Here is a 22,423-nt window from a genome sequence, read left to right as displayed (position 1 = left end):
GCTGTGCTGACTCACCCGCACTGAGGCCCTGACTCTCGCTGTGGCACGTGGAGCTATTTATTTCCTTTTGCTGCTTGTCCTATCCATCGGTTAAAGGTTGCAGCTATTTGTGGCAGAGGCAGTGGGACAGGGGGTGGCTCATCACTGTGGCTATCACAGTTCACAGGAAGGCAGTGAGAGCTCCAAACTCAGCTCCATGATGAGAAAGAAAGGAGCAGGACTACAACCTGTCACTGCTGGCATACAAGCACAGCTCTGCTTCTCTGTGTCATGAGGGCAGTAACCTTTGAGACAGAGTGGGCAGAAGGGACGGTATTTTCCAGAAGTCATGAGGTACTACTGGCTTTTGCTACTTCTTAAGCTGTACAAGGGCACCTCGATCAAAGCTAACACAAATTTCCAGACTATTAACCAAAGGTAATGACAGGGTGGCATACAAAAAATGTTGCTGTTGTTGCATCAATACTGCCTAAAGCAACGTGTTGTCAATATTTATGAAGCTGCATTAACAGCGTTTCTCTCTCTGGCCTAGGATTTCTCTCCTGTACCAGGGTCTGTTTGTTTGAAGACACTATGGATTTGATTTTATTTTAAAAGAAGACAACTTTTCTTCATAATTACACTGAAAGAGAGAGGTAATGTCTTCAACCAAAAAAAGAACGTAGACCGGTGTTCAAGTGAGGCAATTTGATTCTTGTGTGGAGCTTGGAAGTCGCTAGCTGAGGACTATTCTGGGGACTGAGCTTGCCAGCATCTCTGGTATGTTTGGAGGCATTCCAAGGAGATATTTTTGTAAACCACTGGGATAAGTCAGTCTGTTAAGGGGAATTTAATACTGCTGGGCAGTCACTTTAAGTCAATCTGTCTGTGGATGTTGCTAAATTCATTACAGCAAAAAGAGGAAATTCACACCAATTCCCATACTGCAGCATAGGATTTTTCCTTAGCACTCTCAAAGTCCAGCAGAAGTTTTCTGAAGGCATGCTGGCAGTTCGGTTTTGTGATGGCTCACTTTTACCTTCCCTGGAGAAACTGGACCAGACTTTGAATGGAAACAGTACTATTCCAGTCCACAAAGCAGTCTCTGGCACATTGCTGTGCCTCAGAATTAGTGTTCACTGTGGAATGACCTGAAATATTAATGAGACTGGAAAGAGAGGATCTGTGCGCTAATGCAGCTGTGCTCAGGCCGATCTGCAGCTCTGCATCACTCTGGTACAGACTCTCGCTTATTACATTGGTTTCTGTAGAAAATCTTATGCAATCTTTAAAAACTCTTCTTGAAATGAGTATTTCTTGATGTTAGTGAAGCAAATATACTTATGCACTGTGGACAAAGAAGTAGTATGTGTAAATTTTTGCAAATAGCACATTTATGTTGGTTTGTTTGGCAAACAATCTAACTGTGAGGAGTTTAAGTCAAAGGCTACTGCAGAGAAAGAAAGCCAAATAAGGACAGAGAGAAGACACTTGGTAGGCATGAGGGAGTAAAGCTGTTGTACTCCAGATGAGATTTTAAGACTTTTATATCTCAGTTATGACCCTTAAAGCAAAATGCTGGCACAAACAGTGAGCTAAGATGGGAGCCTGTTCTCAGCAATGTGTGGGGTGTATGTGTGTGAGAACTGCTCTGATGCTATTTCTCCACTGCAGTCAGAGGTTTGGATGCAACTGGTGTTGAGCTAGCTACAACGTGAGCTAGCTTTAAAGTACCCACAGAAATCCATAGCTCTGTGTGCTCTGCAAGAGCCATGCAGTGGTTACTGCTGTATATGTTCTCATGTGCTGGACCTGCACAGAAATGTCTGCTATTGCCATGCAACTAGCAGGATCTGAGCTCTCCTTCAAAGATAGGTGAAGTTGTGTGACCAGCAGATTGAGAGGAGTGATTCTCCCCCTCTCCTCCACTCTTGTGAGACCACACCTGGAGCACTGCGTTCAGCTCTGGGGCCTGGACATGGACCTGTTGGAGTGAGTCCAGAGGAGGGCCACGAGGATGTTCAGAGGGCTGGAGCACCTCTCCCACGAAGATAGGCTGAGAGAGTTGGGCTTTTTCAGGTGGAGAAGAGAAGGAGCCAGGTAGACTTTATAGCGGCCTTCCAGTGCCTAAAGGGGGCCTACAAGAAAGCTCTTTGCAAGGAAATGTAGTGATAGAACAAGGAATAACAGTTTTAAACTAAAAGAGGGTTTTTAGACTAAGACAAAATTCTTTGCTGTGAGGGTGGTGAGGCACTGGCACAGGTTGCCCAGAGAAGCTGTGGATACCCCATCCCTGGAGGTGTTCAAGGCTAGACTGGATGGGGCTTTGAGCATCCTGATTCAGTGGAAGGTGTCTCTGGCTTGGAAGGGGAGTTGGAAATAGATGATCTTTAAGGTCCCTTTCAGACCAAATCATTCTACAGCTTTATGATTCTGGGTTGGGATCCAGAAGTACACCTGTGCTAGCAGAAAGAGAAAAAGAACCATCAAACAACTGATGTAGTTGGCAGCAAGGCAGACTTCTCCCTCACCAGAGATGGACTTTATAGAAAAGAATTTGGTGTTAATAAGAAAAAATGTGTAAAAACAACTTGTCTTATTTTCTCTTTGCTCTGCTTGCTTTGTATTCTGAAGAGATACATAAAGCTTGATTTCAATAAATAAATAAATAAATAAATCATTCTGAGAATCATAGCTTAGTCAGCTTTTACCACCCATGTTTCCAGAAGAAATGCTTGTGGGTACTAAATGGGTCTGGACCTGTGGGCCTGATGGGATTGTTACACAGGGATTTTGCAGGTTGGAGATCTATACAGAAATACTAGAACTACACATGTCAGCTGTGATCTCATTGGACATTTTCAAGAGGTCTAGCTTGGGAGATGTAAGCTTTGTTATGATCTGTAGACCATTTGCTAGGAATTTACACTCAGTTAATTTGGTGCAAAGATCAACAAATTGTCAGCCCTTGTCAGTGACCACCAAGAAGCAGCCCATAGATCCCAAGGACTGCAGGAAAGAATCCCAAAACCTTTGATCTACAACATGACTGGGTGTGTGGCCATGAACAAAAATTTCTTTGATACAAAATCTCATTTTTTTTCACCCTGGCTTATTGAAATATGCTTAGTCTGTAAATAACATGTTAATGTTATTTAATGTTACAGCTTTCATGAAAACAAAGCTATTTCTTTCCTACATTTTACATCCTATTTTCAGTGCTTCTGGATTTCTACAGAATTTCAGAACTACCTTCTGCAGCAAAGTGTTGGATTTTATTTTATTATTTTTAAAATATAGATTTGATGTCATTTTTGCAGCATCGATAACTGTGGCTGCCATGGCTCTTGCTCTTGTGTCAGCGTTACGATGCAAGCAGCTGACACTTCATTGCAATTTCTCTTTTTCCCCTTTTGGCACACAGACTAATCAACCCCCATCATGCCTTCAGAGGTCTGCATTGTTATCTCCATGGTCTAGCAGGAACAGAAGGGAGTGAAAGGTTAAGGGCTTTTCAAGGCAGATACAAGGAACACTTATCATCAGTGCTAAGACAGGATCTGTGAAGCATAGGTTTCTGGCCCATGCTGAAGTCACTGTGCCTTAGACAGCAAGGCAGTAGAAAATGCATCTGTTTTATATAGTGGGAAAGGTACTGGTGCTGTAACTTCTCCCAGCATGTTACTTAGGCTAGTGCAAAAACTCCAGGGGAGTTGTGGGATTTGGTGCAGCATTGTCCTGGCACCTTGATAACCAGTCCCTGAATTAGCCTATACTTTCATGTTATGGATTTGATTTTCATTGAGATTCTCCATTTTTGGTAGATTGTTTTAAAAATCTTGCCTTGTCTCTTTAAATCGGTATTATAGGTTTAAATTTGGAGAAGTGATATTGAGAATTAAATGTTAACATCCAAGCAAAGAACTACTTTGCACACAATGAGGCCATGGGGAAAAAAAAAGATTTTTTACTGTCTATTCCACGTGGACAAAAAATGACAAAGGCTGGAGTGGGAACATTGCATCTTAGAGTATGTTTAATTGTTCCCAGTTTGAGACAGCAGAAAGACTTATGTGAGTTCCTAATCTTTGTAATCCTGCATCTGATTCTGGTGATCACTTCAGACTCCAGTGTAAATCAAAGCAGACCTATGGTACTTTAATCTTGTGACATTAGTCACAGTATCCTTGTCACAGAAAAAGAAGTGAATTTACAATGTTTATGTATTTGGAGGTTCCCATTCTTATGAGTTGATTCCATGTGGCCTTGGTTTCTTGTGATCAGCTTTAGCAGCATTACTTCAGTATAACTGAGAATCAGCCTCCAAACTTCTGAACATATCAACAATGAATTGGTAGTGCCACACTGATGTTTAATACATGTGCAGTCATTTTTTTAATAAAACAGTTTTTGAGAAGCAACATCATTGGTTGTTATCCTTTAATAGGTTCTATAAGAACCGTAATATTATTATGGGTGATAACATGCTTTTTTAGAGGCTTTATGACATGGCAGAATGTAGCTTTCTTCCTGGTATTTGCCTGACAGTCAAGGGGTGAGTCTCATAAAGGAGGAATTAGAATTACCATTAATAGCACCATTTCTATTCTGTCACTCTGTTTTTGGCTAGGCATTACCACTGGTTGAGATTTGGGTCTTTTATTTTAACTATTTTATTTTGCTTTTTATATTTGTTTAAACTTTAGACAGTTTTTGTCAGAGTCTTGAACGTTGCCTCATAACCTATATAGACTGGCCATAAAACATTACTGTGTAGTTGCCAGTTATATAAAATGAGATGTTTCCTCTCTTTACCATTTGGATTTCTCAGTGTCAGGAGACTGTATTATAACATTTCTGTTTTCCTTTCCTAAAAATGGTTGGCATAAGATCACTTTTTTCTCTTCCTTCTTCATCATTTCAGATATTTCTGCCTTAGTTTCTTTACTGCAGTTCTTTCTTCTGTTTGTGACTCCAAGCTCAGATGTTCCTGTCTGCTTGTTCCAAAGCTTTACTTCCCCAAGAAAGGGTCATTTCCAGGTGTCATGAAGCAAAAAGACATGTTGCAGTGGCCAAGGTAGCAAAATATACAGTGAAAGAATTTTAACAATCAGATATTTAAAACAGTTGAGAACTGTGATTTTTTTTTTTGTGTGTCTCTTTATCCCTATGTCCTAAGCTTATGGGTTACCCTACCAAAAGTATTATATGTAGTCATTGTAGCTCCTACTATAGATGTGGACAAACAACTTCCATTATTGTTAACTTCAAAAGACAACCAGAAGACTTGGTTGTGTACAAAAATGCAGCTTCTTCCCTTGAAGCATCATAAGATGTTGGTGACACAATTACACCAGCAGTTATAACAGTGTAAACTTGCCACATGGTGTACTGTTTTCAACTTTTCCTGAGTTTCTCTCTAGCCACCGAGAAAATGGCAGTTATTAAATTAGAGGAATGCTTATTTATACAACAATTAAAATTGGAGTTCAGAGGTGATAATGGGATGGTTTTGTGGAATTTGATTGATAGTAAGCACTGGTTGGCTGATGTGTTCTTAGTTGCATAGCAGTAAACAGAAATAATAAAATCACAATTCAATAAATTTGTCTTAAAGTTTAAGCCATAGACTGAGAAAGATCTTGCCTAAAACACATGGATAATGTAGAAATAACTTATAGAATGGTATATCAAGATTAGAAAGCTTACAGTATTTGGAAAATAATTATTCACAATTGCTAGTTAATGCATTTTATTAATCTTATACAGCATTACAAGTATGCATACCTGTATGCTAGGGGGTATTAGTTTACATGCTTTGAAATGTTTCTTAATCTATTCAGCCTCATATTTATCAAAAGATTCTTTTTTTTTCTTTTTTTTTCTTTTTTTTTCTTTTTTTTTTTTTTTTCTCAAAAAGAAACCAGTGCATTTACATAAAGAAAGATGTGGTTAGTTGCATACAACTAAACTCATGATGCTATTACCTGAAGCAGTCACTGCTGTGACATGTGTATACAGGCATGTTTCTCTAACTGGACATGTAACAGCATAAAATCCTAATGCAAGCAAGCACAAAGTGGCTATTTCAGTACGTCCACTGGAAATTGCTACGGTACACCTTCATTATGGCATCTGAATCTACGTCTGTGTAATATAGACATATACAGTATGTCTACTATCCTTGTAGTTTGTGTAGGAAAATACACTTCAGCTCTTGAGTAACAAGTTCAGTATTACTAGTAGCATGGCCACAGCACAGAAAAACATTGTGGCTCAGCATTGAACAGATCCTGAATAGGATCAGCAGCTCTTGCTAAGCCCTTTGTAGCTGCTTAGTGCTGATAACCAAGATACAGGGTTTACAGTGAAATGGAATAAACCTTACAGGCACCCCCATCCCTCTGGACTGTAGCATGAGCCATAGTCTCTGTAAATCTCAGAATATAAAGTATTTGTGCCTGCTCACTATTACAATTTTATATTTAGATGGCTGTCACGTGTAAAAATAAAAATAAAACCCTGGATAAGACCCATTAGTTCCTATTATAGGACAAAATAGTGTTTGTGAAGTATGAAATTACGCTAACATACAAATGATGTATCATCAGGAAAGATCAAGAGAGGATTTATTAATTTGTTTATTTTATATGTGCTCAGAAACATTAGCAGAATATGTTGGTTAATACACAGAATCACAAAAATTAGAGGGCATGTAGGGAGATATGGTTAGATGACGTTGCTCAGGGCTGTGTCCAGTTGTGTTTTGAATATCTGCAAGGTTGGAGATCCCACAGCTTCTTGGGCAGCTGTTCAAGTATTCAAATGTTCTCCAGTGGAAAAAAATTTTTTTTTTCGAATCTCCTGTGTTGAAACTTTTGCCTACTGCTGCCTGTCCTTGCACCTCTGAGAAAAGTCTGTCTCCATCTTCTCTTTGTCCTCCAATGGGATCCAGCTGTAGGCACCAGTAAGGTCTCCTGTGAATTTTCTCTCCTCCAGGTCAAACAGTCTCACCTTCTTCAGCTTGTCCTCACTTGTGAAGGGCTCCAGTCTCCTGACCATCCTGGAGACAGCTGGACTTGTTCCTGTATAGCCATGTTGGTCTTATGCTAGTGAGACACAAACTGGACACAGTTCACCATACATGATGCTGACCCTAGTGCCTAATAGAGAAATATCACTGTCCTGGTTCTGCTGGCTACACCGTTGCTACTACAGCCTGGGATGTGGCTGGCTGCCTTCACCGCAAGAGCAGAAAGCTGGTTTATGCTGCTTTCTTCCCAGCAACACTGTTCAGTAACTCTGGGTGCATTTTCTTGCAGTGAAATAGTCACGCTGGAAGCTCAGCTGCCAAAAGTCTACTGTGATGGAGATTATTTTACAGGGCATTTTGTTTCATGTGGGGAAAACTAGATAGAGGGTGTATTTGTTCTTTGACAATTTCAACTATAAGTTTTCAAATTTAGAGAAACAATTGTGGATTATGCCAAACACCACTCTAACAGTCTCATTTTCTTCACCTCTTTGTGAAGAAGTACAGCAGGGGCATATTTGATGATTCTGTACTGGCAGCATGCAAAGAAATCAATTTCCTTTTGATTTACAGTCTTTTTCAAATCTTCCTTGAAGACCATATCCATTCAGTCCTCCTCTTCCTCCCAAACCAAAGTGAAAGAAAACAAAAAACATAGAAATCCACCAAGACCAACAGAAAAACACCCTTTCTGCAATCAATTTCAATGGCTGTTTGGGCATGCATGGATTGATCCTGTCTTAGCATGCCAATCGGTAGCTGGAAAAGGGAGGAGGACTGGTCGGTAGTTTAATTCCTCTTCATAAAGCTATTTGGTAAATCCTTTTCAGTAAGTTGAGTACCTAAGTATATCAGTTACTCTAGTAAAGCTCATTACCTCTTCCTAGAGTCTTCCTAATGTGCTTAGATCACTTTGTCATAAATGACAATAGCGCTATTAAAAACCAAGGTATTACGCAGTGACTGATGGTTGAACTGATTTTCCCACAGCAGAATAGGAGAGCCTCCCATGTAATGGTTTTATGAGTGTTGCCAACATACATTTTCATTTTAGCAGCTAGATTTTGAGAGCAGGGATTAATGACAAATCATTATTGCTGCTGAAATGCAATCTACCTATAAGTAACCATAAAGCTATTTTCCCTGTCCTGTCAAGCATGTATATCAATTGCTGGATATGCCAGAGATTGTGTGGACAGCTTTTAATTTTCAGTGTACGGGACTTTGGTTTTCCACAGTTCCACTCAGCTAACACAGTTTAGATAACGTGCACCCAGGGAAATTGTCTTTTCATTGCACAAGAAGATGTACAGCTACTATCTATATTTCGATAGCAAATTTATTAGAAAGAAAGACCTGCCTGTGCTGAGTGAGGCTAGGTCAACAAGCAGTATTAATTTTTCAGATGTAACAGGAGGAAATATAAACATTTTCTTGAAACCTAAACGATTGTGTCATTTCCTGCCATTTTACTTTCAAAAATTGGAAGTGAAAGAAGTGCATATTCTAAAATCCTTCTGGAGTACCACAGCGTGGTTCCTGGGAAATGGCTCAGTTAGGTCCCTTTTCTCCTTATTAGTTATGAAAATCCTGCCCATTATTTCCCTAGGAAAGGGATTTCTAAATCTACAAGCCCTCTGCTGAAAAGAAAATTTCATCTCTGTAGAATCATGACTCAGGAAGTTCAATAATCTAAGCAAATAAAATGAAGTAATTTTATTTGGGTTATATTATTAATTGTGATTATTGTTCTAGACCACTGGACAACTTCTATTGATTTCAGTTTCCAAAATCAAGACAAGTGTGTAAGATCTGTATTTTGTCTTTGCATATTGCCAGGACTACATCTGATCCCCATTTGACAGAGTTATATTATGAGGAAAGAAAGTTCACATAAGATCAGTTCTGTGTGGATAAGACAGTGTGCTCAGCTTCAGGCTGTAACACACTGCGTGCAAATTATATTTTCAGGGGTTGAACACAGCTAGAAGAGCACATGTAGATGTGGGAGCAAATGAAGGACATAACATAAGGCTGTGAGCGAACAAAACCTACCTTCTGCCACCTGAACACTGTTTACTGTTGATTCAAGAGCAGAGTTGGACATGCTGGGAATTACAGACCTGACAATCCTAGCACATACAAAGCTTAAGTGGGAGTCTAAAAAAGTATTACATTTCTTTCAGATAGGATTGCCTGTCTTCAAAAAGTGGTCAAGTGTTGCTCTTTGTAGTGACAAAATGTTTACAGTGCTGAAGAGCTTTTGTATGGTAGGCCTGAAAGTGTGTTTTTGTCAGGGTTATTGTAGTGGTAGGAGCTTTGATATCCTGTTTTATTTGTTCACACATTTTTTCCTTTGAATTGCGTATGAAAAAATATAAAACCTGGAATATATAACCACTCTTCTGTGCCTGATGATAGGAGGTAGGGCAATGCAAAACACTGACCTAGGAAAATTGGAAAATTTAAACAATTTAAACTCAGGTTTGGATAAGTTTGAAACAGTTAAGCATAATTGTTAAGGAAAACAGGCAAACAAACAAACAAAAACCACCACCAAAAAAACTTCTTCAACTTGTAATACAAGATCAATTAAATCTCTTTTGCACCTTGATAACTGTAAGGAACCAATAACTTGATTGCTTGTTTTTACCAGCTCTGTATAAATAAACAAAGTCAATCACAGGAACTCATACATAGCTCTGTAAGGGGTTAGTATCAATGTAGTACAAACTCCCAACTCAAAGCAGAACATACCAGAAGCAACATGGATCAGAAAGAAGAATATTCTGAGATACTAATGAAAACCTCTTCTGACTTGTGTATGTGTGAGTGAGAAAAGCAGAAAGAGGTACCCACTCTCGATCCCTACACACAGCAGGTATTAACAGAGGTCTGAAGGGGCAGGGAGCAATATGATCTGACAGATCACAGAGAACTATGTTGGCTGCAACAACCTAACTTGGAAAAAGAGAACCGTTTTGCTCTTAGCTGACACAAGAAACCAGGAGCATTGTGTTGCCTTTGACATTTCATTGCACTGCTGAATTTGATCAAATGTGAAGATAAAAAAATAATTTAAAAGTGCAGGTATTTCTACTTTAAGTTAATGGGATTACTCAGTATGCAATGGTATCTATTTCAGGCTATTCATTTATATCTATCAGTTTGCCGGTAAAAGTCATCCAGAAAAGAAAGCTTCTTATTTGTGGAAATTGTTCTTGACCATGTCTAGTGTATCATAAACAATTCAGTTCAGACTACATAACAGCTTGCTTTCCTTAACATTACTCAGAATATTCTGAAATGTAGCCATTGTTTACACTATCTGGTTAGCTGTGCTGATGTGCAGTAAACAATCCACTTCAAGTTAAACAATTCTAATGTAGTAATTATGTCTGGAAAGTGTATGGGACAGTCAAAGGCATCACTGTAGAATCAGCCATACTGAGGACCACTGCAGGTGTGTCTCATATGCTACGGTCATAACTTGAACATAAAGGCTTTGTATTCAGCTTGCTGTGGGGTTTGTGCTGATGGACTACATGGCTGCAGGAAAGTAGCTGACCCTTTGCCATAAACTGGGCACTGCATTAGATGAGTCTGATAACACAGTTTGTAGGCTGTCTAGAAGGCTTGTCATAAAGCTAAAGTTAACTTGGTCACAGAAAATTTGCAGAGAGGAGGATCCACAGATGGATAATGGAAAAAATTGGACCTTTTTCGTACTATATCAATAACCTTTAATAATATTCCAAAAGTGGATACCTGCACAACCTTAGCAAGGGAATACCCACCATATGTTGTGAGTACTTGTATGTACATCGATTTGTTTTCTACATTTGAGGTCTTAAAAACTAAAGTAAAAGTAGTAGTTGCTGAAGTGCATTTTTCCCCAATAAAAATGTGATTATATTGGGATATTGCAGGTAATTTGCAGACATACTTTAGTCCTTCATGTCCTTAATGTAATTTTCCTATGAGTATTACCTTTTGCTAACCTTGTTTTTAACAGCATTCAGGCAACTACTCTGAACTATTTTGTATATTTAGTAATCTGCTTTTTCATATTTTTTTTAAAAAGCTATGAATATGATACTAGCGATAACTTGGAAAACAAGATGTAAAAATAACAAACCTCCAGTGTATCTGATGAATGTAACTACTTCACATTATGTTGTCAATTAGTTTAACCATTTCCCCTCCACATTATAATAACAAAATTTCACATCTGCAAAATACATACTCTGTGTGTTGGATATACCCATTATAATTACGTAAAGTAAAACTGAAGCTAAAATGTAAAAGTCATAATTAAATTATATCTCTGGAATTTTATGTAAGAATTGGAAAATATACGCACTGAATAATATAAATTTTTGTAAGTTGCTCGATTTTCAGTCTTCACAGTGCTGGATTTCAGAACTGAGAGACGCTTACAGAGTATTCTGATTGTGGGACTGTATTTGGGGCTGGTATATCTGTCAGTGTGAAAACCTAAGCACATACTTGTGGAGGACCTGGGGCTGCTGCAGCTGTGTGCTCCGGTCCAGCAGCGGGTTCCTGAGGAGTTGCTTACATCCCTTGTACAAGCACCAGGGCTGGTCAGCGACCCTGTGGTTTCACAGCAGGCTCCCTGTATCCTTTCACTGAGAGCTGCCTCAGTTTGTCTGTAGCTCTCCGTAGCCCCAGGGAACAACTTTGTCTGTCAGAGGCGGCTGGAGCAGCGTGCCTGCTGGTGCATCACCTGCGCCATGCTGCCAAGCACACGCCTTCCTCTCGAGGCCATGAAGGAAGTGGCTAGAGCCCATAAGCCCACTTCATCCTCCCCTGCCAAGGGAAAGCTCAATGGAGTGGTGAATCAAACACGTCCAACCTGGATCCGGCCCAAGAGGCTCACAGTTGCTCTTAGGTTGGTGCTCCTCGGTGTACACATTGCTAGCGAAAGGACGAGCTTGAAAACATGGCCTGAAGAGTGGGAGGAAAGACCTGCAGAAACAGGTTATAATTACAGGTACGGAGGAGGAGAGGAGCAGCCAGCAGGGCCCAGCAGGCGCAGCTCCTGCTGCTGACCTCCGAAGGAAGGAGCGTGGCACTGTGCCACGGAGGAGGTGCTCTGTGCATGGACCGCAGAGAGATCACAACGAGCTCGTGAGCCTGCAAGGCAAACATGGTTCTCTGAACATCTAGTTCCTGTAATCTCAGTTCACGCTGGGCTTTTTATTGTCTTTTTAAGCTTAACTGAGGATAAGATAAAACAAAATCCTTGTAGGGGAACCTTGGCCTAAGTCCCCTCAGGCATCTGCTGCCACAGCTGGGTACTTGGTCCATGCTGGACACACTCCCTGTGTGCTATTACTGGGAGCTTTTTCTGTCTTCTCCTTGTTTTCCAGCCTCTCCTTAAAAAATGTAAAAGTTACGGCGGTACAGCTGAGCTGTACACAGCACAGAGACATTTAATGCTCACATTTAGGCAAAATTTGTTTGCCAGCCATTGACATTTATGAGAGTAACTAAAGTTCAATCTTTCCTGAGCAGAAGATTCCGTATTCGAACCCAAAATGGTTACATCAGCAGTACAGAGATTTAAATAAAAACATGTTTGGCTTAATTTGTCATTCAGTTAGAGGTTGCAGTCATGAATTAGACAAAGAAAATTATTAAGCATACCAGTGTAAACTGGTGCAATTACTTGCTATTGTAACTATGACCTAAATCACTCTTGGCAGTAGGCTAGGTGTGGAAGGCACATAGGGAAAAGTCTTTGGCTCTTGCAGATCGTCTTGGCCACCCTTCCTGGCAGTACTATTCATGCACTGATGGTAAAGGTGTCTGAACTTAATGAGTGAATTAAAGTATTACCTTCGAAACAATGACAATAATCAGTTTTGAAACAGTTCAGAAATAAGCATTTATATTAAACAATGAGATGCTGACAAGTTAGGGAGTGATACAGGTACGTGATGTTGTGTGAAACGGATTCCCGCATGTTGACAGCAGGTTGATTAACCTCACAAAATCTGTAACCACACATTTTCTGGGTGCCTAAGTTAAGGAGCAACACAACTTTGCCACAGGTCACTCCGTGACTGGCTGGAGTATGCTGGATCTCCCTGCAGAGGAATGGTACTTTACTTAGGGCTGCTTTTAGTAAAAGGGTTAATGCTGCAGCACGGCCCCTTCCAAGGGCAAGTAAATCTTTCAGTGCAAGTTAAGATGAACATGAGCAAAGGAAAAATAGTTTATTTTCTCATTCATGCTCCACAGAGCTAGCATGCTAGCATTTTTTGCAATTGTACTAGGAGCATGAATGTGAACAGGATGACAGACTGGGGTGAGTGGGCTGCCTCTAACAAGTAATGACTATAACTTCGTGGAAAGTGGTAGACAGACTCCAGAAAGACCACGTCATTATGGTCAGAAAAAAATGCAAAAAAAAAGACAGGGAAACACAGCCAGACTGAGAGAAAAGGGAAGCAATCAATCTCGCATACACTTACAGAAGTGTGCAACAAGTCCAAAACTAACAGACACACAAACAGAGACATTGAGGGGAAAAAAAAAAAAGCCAATGAAAGAAATGGGATTAACGTAGAAACCACAAGAAATCATGTGGTTACACTAAGATATCACTCCCATCATTGCACACCATCTAGTTTTCAGTAACAGAGATCTGCCAAGGCCTGACCACCACTGTAAGCTCCACCCACTCTTGTAAAATGGAAGCTCAGCAATTTTTGATTTATTTTCCAAAAACTGCATGGGGCTGAAGTGACAGAGATGATGTACTATTTTATGTAAAACTGGACATTTTAGATGGGACAAAGGTTGTTTCCTATTTCGTTCAAGGTATCCTTTCAAAGGAGGAGCCATTGTCTCCTTTTTTTTTTTTTTTTTTGTTTCATTGTGTTTTAACAGAAGAGTTTAAGCAAACCAAGCACTCTTTATAGAATATACTGACTTTTAAAATGCAAATCAGTGTAGCTGCTGAATGTTTCTCAAACTATATAAAGACATCTAAAATGGTTGTTGTGAGGGTTGTGTCTCTGGGAGTACCTTCTGGCATGTCCCTGCATTTTGCAGTAACTGATGGCAGAAGATGCCATCGGGGGGAGATGCACAAAAGTGCCTGTCTGTATTCTGATATGTGTTATTTACCTCTTTATTAAGCACACTTCTAAAGGAAAAGGTCCAACTTGGAGTTCTCCATAAATGCCACCCAGAAAATCTGCAATCACATTAGTAAGGGCATTTTCATCCCTGTTTAATCTTTTATCTTAAATAACACACCTTGGCAGCAGCTACTCAGAAAAGTGTTAAAGGACAAGCTCCACTGGTGTGATGGATTTCTAGCCAGAAACCCTGCTGAGCTTTGGGGTGAGATATACTGTTATGTTAGCTGGGAGGGAGGGGAAGAAGAGAGGAGGTGTATGGGTGAGAGAGACTGACTGATTGGTTGACCCTGAGTGAAGTTCCCCAGAACTCTTGTTCACTGTGCAAGGGCAAATATTTGTAAGGAAACCTGAGACAAAGGCATAGGAATGAGGTGGGGCACGAGAGTAACGGGGATCACCTCTACTGGAGCAAGAGACCCTGGTTGACTATGTCTGTGACTCGTGGCTGAGTTGGTTTTCAGCTGCAGCGAGTGAATATGTTTCTGATTCTTAGCAGGGCAGTTTTAGTCCTGGTAGGATAGAGGGAAGAATGGGTGGCACAGACTGATATCTGAACATAACCTGAAATCTCTAGTGTTCTGAGCTACTGTGGTGGGAACAAAATATCCCTCTTTTCTGTAAGTCTGTTCAGCGCTATGAGCTTTGCAACAAGGCTGATGGTGAGCTGTAACTCTGTGGAGTAAGAAGGACTATTGCTTGTGGACCAGGTAAATTGTCAGGACCTGCATGTCCTACACAGGGGACAGGCTGTGAGCTCTCTGCCCCCCGGGTTTACACTGATAAAGCAGGATGAGTATCTTACTCTTTCAGAAAGCAGAAATGGGGCTGAGGGGCCCACAGACAGGATCAATGTGTCACTTCCAGGGATGGTACTGGTTGCTCTTCTTTTTTCTCTTTCGCTTTTTTTCTTCTCTCCTCCTACAACCCATGTGGGAGGCAAAAAAAAAAAAAAAAAAAAAAAAGAGGGAAAGGTGCTTACAGACATGGGCTTGCCTGAGAAAGGCAGAACTGTTCTAAATTTGTCTGGATTTTTATTTTTTTTCTTCACAGCATCAGCAAAAGGGGTCTAGACTCCAGGAGAAATGAGAGTCTCAAGTTTCCTGCGGCTTAAGGGCAGTGAGGGTCCCAGCAGATGGAGCCTTGTGTTGGAGACTTCCAAGATTCAGCTCTTGGAAGAAAAGGGCTGTGAGGCCTTGAAGTATAGGAGGCCTTGCATGAGGCTAGGGAGCTGTGAACACAATGTATGAAGATACTTAGGGGCTTGAATACATAGATATTGTGGAACGTGTTCCTCCAGACTGGACTTTCTGGGTTTCCCCCCAAATGGAGACTATGAATAGTGCCCTATACTCATGTACCGGGTGCTGAAGTATGCCTGATTTTAAATATACATGTGTGCACAGGCCCGTGTGCACGTATGCACATAGATACACACACACAGAGGTCATGCAGTGAAACAAGATTGTAGTCTGCTGTTACAAACTCATAGAAAATGTCTATGCTATGATTCACCTAGAGCTAGGGCTGATATGACTGCCTGAATGGAACTAGTATTTGGCTGTTCCTTTTCCTGATAATTTCAGGTTTGTTTGCTCTTACTTCCATGCTCTTTGCACTTAATTTACAAGTGGCTAAAAGCCAGTGTCTCTGAGAACTTAGTCCCTTTGCAGACATTCTCAATTATTTATGCCTTTCTTTAATAGTGAGTCTATTGTTCTTCTGCCTTGTCTGCAATGAATCCACCTCCTCTATGTGAGGAGTATTTTCTGTCATACAAGGATGTTCCATTTTTTTTTTGCAACAGCTAGTCTCAAATTACCAAAAAGCTAAACAGTTTTTGTAGGTGATGATTTAAACTGATCTTCGTTGGAGCACATAACTATAATGCAGTGGGCAGAACAGTAATCCTCACAGGAAAGAACTTACTTGGGGAAAAAGAGTGACTGATTCCCCATTGCTGTGAACATATGTTAACCAGATTATTCTCCAAAAAATATCCTTACAGTAGACAGCTGTGCAATTCTCAGTTTTTTTAGGAGTAGAAATGTGATGTGCATGGGTAGTGCCCCATGATCTTTGTTTTTTGCCTGTTTACAGTCTCCTTGTTTTCTTTATCGTCTTCACTTTCCTCATAAGTGACTAGGTTTCTAGCTTTTGTTGTTGTTTTTGACTAATTCTTTTCCCTACCTTGTCTTCAGCTTTCAAGCATTGTTCAGCACAGGGCTATTCTGTCCATGCTTACTAGCAAGCACTCTTGCTATAGATCATTTACAGTGCTTCTGCTATGACTGTTTCTCAGAAGGGTCTGCTAAGGTTTTTACCTGATCCCGTTCAACATTGATTTCTGTACTCCTCTCTGCACCAGTTTAAACATAGTATTTTCTGTTAGCCAATGTATTCCAATTGTCCTCCTGTACTCTGCTCTGGTGAGTCTGCACCTCAAGTACTGTGTTCAGCTTTGGGCCCCTCACTATAAGAAGGACATCGAGGTGCTCGAGCGAGTCCAGAAAAGGGCTACAAAGCTGGTGAAGGGCCTGGAACACAAGTCCTGTGAGGAGCGGCTGAGGGAACTGGGATTGTTTAGTCTGGGGAAGAGGAGGCTCGGGGGAGACCTCATTGCTCTCTACAGCTACCTGAAAGGAAGGTATGGGGAGCTGGGGTTCGGCCTCTTCTCACAGGTAACTAGTGATGGGACTAGAGGGAATGGCCTCAAGTTGTGCCAGGGGAGGTTTAGGCTTGAAATTTGGAGACATTTCTTCTCAGAAAGAGTAGTCAGGCACTGGAACAGGTTGCCCAGGGAGGTGATGGAGTCACTGTCCCTGGGGGTGTTTTAGGAAAGGTTGGATGTGGTGCTTAGGGACATGGTTTTGTGGGTGACATTGGCAGTAGGGTGATGGTGGGACCCAATGATCTTGGAGGTCTTTTCCGACCTTAATGATTCTGTGATTCTATGATTCTTCCGTTCTGACTCCCTTCCTCCAAACACTCGCTTGTTACTTGCCTTCAGGTAACTTTCTTCAGCTTCTTCTTGGCTTTTTTTATGGTTACTATGAAAATTTATGTGTGCTTAAAACATTTCTGGGAATTTCCTACTCTTTAAACATTGAGTAGTTTTCTACCAAAACAATCATTTCCTTTTCCTATCTTCCTCAGTTTAAAAGCTGAAGGAGAAAGAATTTAACAGGGCATGCTTTTACATAAAGACAGTCAAAAATAAATAAATAAAAAAATCACATATATGTTCTAGTGAACAATGTTGAAAGCCACCTAAAGAGAGCTTTACACAAGGAATATTGATAAAGATGGCAAATGATACAACAGGATTGATAAATTTCCTCCACATATTTATTTTGTTTAATGAACTAATAGTAGTAGTTGTTTAAACATTTTTAGCTTTGAACTTATTTGGTAAATCCTGCATATTGGTCAAAAGAATGTTTGTTCTGTATGGGCCTTATGCTGGTTATCATTCTATCTGTACATATTCTGTATGTAAAACTTATGAGATCATCATTTTCCCGCATTTCTTAATCAATAAGCTAAGTCAATGTTAACTAGGTAAAGCTGAAGGAGAAAATGATCCTTCATGTCCACAGTCATAAGAAACAGGCAGAATTCTTGTCACGTATATATAACTACATATACTTAACAATAGATTTTTTTTTTAAGCTTGAAAGCAGCACGTGTCTAACAAACGAAATTAATTTCAATTTTAGTGTGACTAATTCTCCATCTCAGAGCTCTCAGTTTACTTATTTTGCCATACAGATGGCCCAAACCGGTGTATGTGAGTGAGAATACATGTGTGTTAAGTAAATACTGGTCTTTCTCTATTTCTAAAGCATGAAACTAAAATGAAGAACCAAAGCAACTTGCCAGTAAGAATCATAAATCATATTAGGATGTTTATCTAAGTATTTTGAATAATTATATCCAAGGATGAGGTATAAATGGACAAACACTTTAAAATCCCTGCTCTGTTTCCAAACAATAAGTCCCATTTTTAAATTCGAGATTTACTGTATGTATGAGCTAGTCTAACTGGACAAAACACTTTTCTAAATAGTTCAATTTTCTGCTTTTTAAATCAGCTTGCCTGTAGAAACTGTTTCTCCTAGGTCCATTACATATTAAAATTAGCAAAAAGTTAAGGTGATTTTTTTTTTTCACCTTCACAGAGGGTGGTTTACTGAATGCCCATCTGTAGGTCTATAATATAGTGGTGCTTCACAAATGTGTGTTTATGGTTCATATAGATACACTTAATGAAATGGAAAAGTAATGAATTTCTAGAACTATGCCTGAAAAATTATTATATTAGTGTTATTTAACAGTGAAGACTGCTGTACTAAAGTTTTGTAGCTTCTACCAGACCATTGGCCCCTTTGTTATTTTTACTTACATTGATTCTCTGTTCATATTTTAAAACCTCACCCACTTTCCTGGTAAAATTACACTGTCAGAACTTTTTTTAAGGCACTTTGAAAAGGCACTAATATTAATGCTGTGAAATCCTACCACAGATGCCAACCGATTGCAAAGGAAAACTGAATTTTCCATTGTAGGCTCAGCCTCAGTTTTACTGCTGTAAGCAGTTGTGTTTTAGCTGCTGAAAATTTGATGTCTAAAAAACATGTAACAGAATGACATAGCTAGGAAAAGAGGAAGGAGATAAGTGTTGCTTTTGTCTTTAGTGAAATAACAAGTTTCTTCTTTTGTACCAGCACACTTCAGTAATTTTATTCCTATAGTTTCTTTTTAGTCACTTAGCAGACTGGCCATCAAAACAGACAGTTAAATAGCTGTCCTTCTTTCCCTATAACTTGGATAAAAATGCTGATCCATTTTATCTAAGATTTTAGATTTGCTTCAACTGTATTAAGAAGAAACCTACATTGAAGGAATCCTGTGATCCCGGTGTTTCAGGAATTGCTGACTGAAACAGCAACTGTTCAGATAAATATGGTATCAATTGTCCAAGTCATGTGAATCTTCTGCTATATAAACCTCTGCTTTAAAAAATGAACTTCAGTTTGGTTGCCTTGAAGCTGTAGGAAGAAAACACTAATTAGGAAGAACAATGTAATAGAGTTTAACAATGTGTAAATCAATGAAATATGAATTCCTTAAAATGCAAACAAAACCCCTGAAAAGTCAACCAAAAGGGGGTGGGAAAGGGTGGGAAACAAGACAGTGTTGTATTCCTAGAATTTGTTATGAGGATGTGGAAAAAATCCATGCCCAGCACACATACTCGCCAGAAATCTCTCTTTAGACAAAGACACAGGAAAAAAAAGCTGCCTGTTGAACTGACATATTGCTTAATCAAGGTTTCACAACCAGAATTACTCCCTACTATTTAGAGAGTGATTGAGTTGGCTGAATACATCTCGCTATTGTAGAAACTTTAGTTTTTATGGTTAGCTAAGAAACTAAGCTTGTGCACTTACGATGCCCATCTCCTTACTTTTTTTATCCAGTTTTAATTTTTCAGTGAAATTCAAAATGGGAGCAACAATCTTGTAGATAAATTTCCACAGAAACAAAAGGTACAAGGGATACAAGGCACTAGTTAGTGCACCTAGTGTTTTTGCATCTGCAGAAGGAAACTAGGAAGAGAAGGAAGAAATAGAGGACATGGGCAAAAGGAGAGTTATGAGTTGGAACTGCTGTGGTGTACGTAAAAAGAAGAATCTGCAAAAACAAAAAAACACGGCCCATTTAGTTTTGCTGTCTGGGGGAACATGTCTTTTGTAGTCAGTCTTTTGCATGTAATGACAAACTTACAGATAGTTTTACAGGTTTCATCTCAAACTTGGCTGTTGGCTACTAGACGTACTTTGAACCAGAGTTTGGAGTCACTTTTGCCTCTTTGATGTCACCAAAGTATCAACTACAGCCCTTGTGTTGTCGGCTGGAGCCTCTGAACTCCTCAGTGAGAACACAGGGAACAGTGCTGGAAAAGTCTATCATAGAGTGGGTTCTGCTCACAACAGAAATCCTAGCATTTGTCATTTATTTTCTAGGTTCTTCTGGAAAATATGCTTTATATTAGTAGATTTAAAGTGGAAGTGTTTGGTGTGCTAGATGCGGCCCTGGACTCCCCCTCTGGATCACAGGAGATGAGAAGCAAAAACATTGAGGCTCTGGATCAGTCTTGCAGCTGTTGTGGGTAATGCTCAACAGTTTCTAAAACCTTTCTCCGCTTAAGAGTGTATTGAAATGCTGTCTGCATTCTGGCAGCCAGAAAGAACTCAAGCTGATGTCTTCCCTCCCTCTCTCATTTCAGGTATTTACAGATGGAAAAAGAACTTGGAGATGTCCCATGGCTGGCTCATTTAAATGACTATACAGTTCTGCTTCTTGCGGAAAAAAAAAAAGAAAAAAAAAAAAAAAAGAGAGAGAGAAATCTTCAGAACTCCCATTCCACTCTGGCCCAGAGTTCTTACCTCAGTGAATCAGTGTGATCACACTTCCGAGTTTATAAATTGCAGCTTGAACACAGATTTCTACATAACCCATTGATACCTATATAAGCCAATAAAGCTGCTGAAGGTGGGAATTTCAGTTGGAGACATGTTTGACTACAGAAGCATATTGTGCTATGTTTATAGATGGGCTAGGGACTTGTGACTATTGTACTGAAATCCTGGACTGTTTTCTATAGCTGGTTCTCTCTAAGGAAGAAAGAAAGAGTAGTCTACAATCAGCCCACAATTAGTCCATGATGACTCTCATTATCAATGCTCATGATAAATAAAAATATACCTGCTTCAGAACATGTGTCAAGGAGAATTTTCTAATCCAAGGTAATTACTAATTGTTTTTCTTCCTTTGAAAGCAGATTTCTGCACTCAATTTCACTTCGCTATTGTCATTAGTAGCAACTGAAGTGAGTTGGAAGGCAGATGCTTGAAGAAAGAATGGTGTAAGCAGTGTGAATTTTTAAATTTAAAAAAAAAAAAAAAAGGCCAACTGGGTTGCCTAAGTTTTCTAAAAGCAGTGTACGTTGGGATGCTACCAAATATCACCAAAAAGGAATTTCATATTCATGAGCAGTCTGAGTTCCAAGGAAAAAAACTCTCTTCCATTCTTCTGGTTAATTTGGTTTTGGATATTTTTTTTTCCTTCATAGTCACTTAAAACATCTGAGATGTAATAACATTTTTAATGTTCTGGACTGCAAAGGTTCAGGAACAGATTCACTGGCAGGTGAACCATTCTTGCCTCACAGTATGGCAACTCAGGTGAGAGGAACTGTGAAGACCACATTTACTCATGGTGCTGGCCACTAGCATCTAGTCCCAATCCTTTTGACTTCTTTTCCTACTTTTGGAATACTTGAAAATAAGAACTTCTAGAGAAGACAGTGAGATCTTTTACTTATTTCCACCACATTAACACTATTGAAATCCTTTTTGGATTTTCCTGTATCATTTTAGATTTGTCTTGCTGAGATAAATTTTGCATGTGTTTTGACTTTTGTTGTAGTGTGACTTAGGCATCTAAGTACAATTTGAAAGTTTTCACCCCTTCTCAGCTGACTATGAAATGTTCTTTGCTTAGTCAGAGCAAGAAAATAATCCAAACCTTACTATATTGCTATAGCTTTGAAGCAGTGATTCAAATACTGCAAGGCTTGAAATAAATGTTTATAAGCTGTTATAAAATAAAGTTTATGAAGACCTCAGAGATACTAAAGATGCTTGGAGGATGTTTCTTTAGGCTAAACATGCCATTTATAGTTACAATCTTTGGCACAGAGTTTACCTCTTTGTCTTGTGTGACCCACAGATGGTGTCATATGTAACAGATATCATCTTGTGGAATCATTATTAGTTGTCATCAGCTGGCTATCACCCTGTCTGTCTGATAGGTGGAAGAACATATCAGTGTGCTGTTCAGATATATAGCATTCTCTTAATGGAGATCAATAGGAGGCTTGTGATAAGCAGATGTTGCTTTGGGCATTTGGTACCTATACTGGAAAACACATAGCCAGCAAAACATTGGAAGAGCAAAGCAGAATTCCCTTCCCTTCCATATTGTGAAAGCAAAGCTATACTATATTCAAAGATCATTTGGTATGCCAGTAAACGTATACCATTGTACCATTGTGGTTGAAACACACAAAAAAGTTTGGAACAAGACTGTGCAGCATAAAAGGTGCCAAAGGAAAGCAGGCATAATGAATACTGAAAGCTCTGGCATCCGTAGCTGCTGGTGTGCTGTGAAA

The 22,423-nt window shown here is 39.6% G+C and overlaps 1 long non-coding RNA gene across 2 annotated transcripts; it reads left to right on the top strand.

Annotated features, from left to right (window-relative positions):
- Nucleotides 1–146: 146 nt before the first annotated feature.
- Nucleotides 147–20,554, top strand: LOC121062244. 2 transcript variants are annotated; one of them, XR_005815490.1, is made up of 4 exons: nucleotides 147–333; nucleotides 533–759; nucleotides 20,214–20,359; nucleotides 20,477–20,554. It is a non-coding gene; the product is annotated as an uncharacterized LOC121062244 (long non-coding RNA). The 2 variants fall into 2 exon arrangements; XR_005815489.1 differs by having other exon boundaries at nucleotides 147–417.
- Nucleotides 20,555–22,423: the final 1,869 nt, after the last annotated feature.

Source organism: Cygnus olor, chromosome Z (genome assembly GCF_009769625.2).
Source record: "Cygnus olor isolate bCygOlo1 chromosome Z, bCygOlo1.pri.v2, whole genome shotgun sequence".
Classification (NCBI taxonomy): domain Eukaryota; kingdom Metazoa; phylum Chordata; class Aves; order Anseriformes; family Anatidae; genus Cygnus; species Cygnus olor.
The sequence above is the reverse complement of the archived record's forward strand: the minus strand, read 5'-3'. Positions and strand labels throughout refer to the sequence as shown.